The sequence below is a fragment of the Montipora foliosa genome, chromosome 11, assembly GCF_036669935.1.
Source record: "Montipora foliosa isolate CH-2021 chromosome 11, ASM3666993v2, whole genome shotgun sequence".
In the NCBI taxonomy this organism is placed as follows: Eukaryota; Metazoa; Cnidaria; class Anthozoa; order Scleractinia; family Acroporidae; genus Montipora; species Montipora foliosa.
Window position 1 is genome coordinate 26619938 of NC_090879.1, and position 2500 is coordinate 26622437.

Below are 2500 nucleotides of genomic sequence, written 5' to 3' on the forward strand. Positions count from 1 at the left end.
CATCTCTTCATTTACCACTGAAAGTAGAATGCATAAAATTTAGTCTTGAGAAGTTATAGCCTGCGAACACTGTGTTCGGAGACTACAAAACTTACTAACATTTCTTGTTTTATTATTTTTTGCAATGCTGAAATTCAAGTGACATATTGTTCTTAATTCTGTTGCCGCATAGTGTGGCTTAATTTACATCCACGACATCACCTTTCATAATTAACATCAGCATTGTTAACATTATTATCATATTATGTTTAGTCTTTGATAACAAACTTGCTTACTTGAAAAAGGGCAGCCTCTCGTTCTCCAACTGCCTCAACGTCAGGTCGAGAACGTCCACGGTAAACTTGCTTTCCTTGAAGAGTTGTCGTGTCTTCTCGAGATGCTCTATGGTCCGCTGATAATTTTCAGAACTGTACCAGTCGTAACCCTCCACGTTAGCCTCACTGACATCAACGTCTAACTCTAGGTCCATGTCGTCTTCCTCTCTTTCAGGAATTTGCTTTCGTTTCACCTCTTGCACTCGATGGATTTCCGCCAAATAATCGCCTTATGTTCGAAATTCTCACCCATTCGCTGTTGCAGAGCAATCATTGATTTGAAGGACATACAAACACCCAGGTGGTTTAACCGCCCAAAGTCTTTAAAACTAACACCACTGTGGAAAAGAATTGTCGAAATCCTGTACGCAACAGCAGACATAGATGGGTTTCTACAGCGAATTAAACAAGACAATGCTAGAGCTACTGCATTGACAGCTCTCTCGTTCTCCTCTTCAGAGGCCAAACTCGTTAAGTTTGACGCCTTACATAACGCTGCATACAAAAGTAGACAATTTAATTCTACTTCCTTGCAAAGGGTTTTACTGGAAAAAACAGCAAGTTGATCGGGGCTGTTGTATTGCAAACAACTGTCAGCCTTTGAATAATTCTTGCACTCGCGTGCAATCTCTTGTGAGAAAGTTTCTTTCAGTTCCGGGACAAGAAGTTCGTGCCTAAAAGAAGCGTTCGCCACAGCTTTCCATTTCCCTAAACTGATATTCCGAATGACATTCTGGCTCTCTCGGTCGAATTTACTTTTAACAGAGACGTCTCCATTTGGATAGCAAATGACAACCTTAATTGCGGCTGAACCTTGCGATGTATCCAGATCATCAACATTGCACCGCGACAGCACGTGGGAATGCACTGCCTTGGAAAATTCTCCCTGCTTCGTTGAGTTTTCATCCCCCAGAGATTTCCTGACCCTGGTATTCTGCCCTTCTTTTCCTGGCGATCGAATCCTTAACGATTTATTTGGTGGACTACTTTTCGACGTCGGCGACAGAACTGCAAGGAATTTCCTTTTGGTACCTTCAAGAAAATCGCAATTCTTTGCGTCGTTTTCCCGGTCCGCTGTTTGTTGCTCAGATCCTAAACGCTTTGAGATGAATTCAAGCAGTTCACAAAGATTTTTTATTTTCCTGAGGCAGACATTACAAGCAAGTTGCGAAGACCTCACAGAGTCAATTACCGTAATTCCCGCTATATTCCTAAGGTGTTCAGCCCACACAACGCCAAAAGATTCACAAAAGATTTTGACGTACTGCTGCCGTACTTGACCCTCAGATTGGTTTCACATACTCTGCAGACGTCGTTTGCACAATTTTCTTTCTTAGGGCGACCTCTTTTTACAGTTTTCAATTCTTTTCGATCGGCCATACCGCTTTAGTGTTTATCCATATTTCGCGCGCTCCGGGTTCCCGCGAAAAGTAAGCAATAGGGAACTTAAGCAACGACAACGGCGACGGCAACGAGAACGTCACAAATTTGCATATTTAGTGGGCAAAAACAATAGCTTTGCACGCCCTGCACGTGCGTTTTTCACTTTTGTCCATTTCTTTGCCGTCGTCAGCAAAACTACAACGTGAAATAGCCAAATTTGAGGTTTTATGGACAACGTCATTACTTGAGGATAAATTTTCATTTTCTGCCCTTAATTGAGCGCCGTTCCTACGAGCGTCATTTTTGAGGAACTACCACACCCCCGTCATATTAAAAAAGTTGAAATAGTAACGAAGCGATTACAATAACGCGAATTTATATTTTGAGATGACGTTCTCGTTGCCGTCGCCGTCGTCGTTGCTTAAGTTCCCTAATATTTTCATTGGCTGACATTTGACAGGCAGACAGTCGTGGATGTTAACCGTTTGCATATTAATGAGGGGGCGAAACGAAATAGACAATAGGCTGGCTGCAGGCGCTTCCTCTTCCCCTCTCCCTCGCGCGTTTCGCGCGCGCCCAATTTTTCCCTCTCCCATCCCCTTTCTAGCGCCTGCCACGCAGGCTAACAGAACACGTGTAATTATCATATTGTGTTGTTGGTCAGTTTTCGCTTGCAAAATAATGCGTGCCGACCGGTCACGGATTTCGATTAATTTAAGACTTCGCTTAGGTTTGAGAATTTATCCCCGGTTGAGTTCTCTTGTTAACATGTCAAGTAAGGTTTATCTGGAGGTATAGATCCA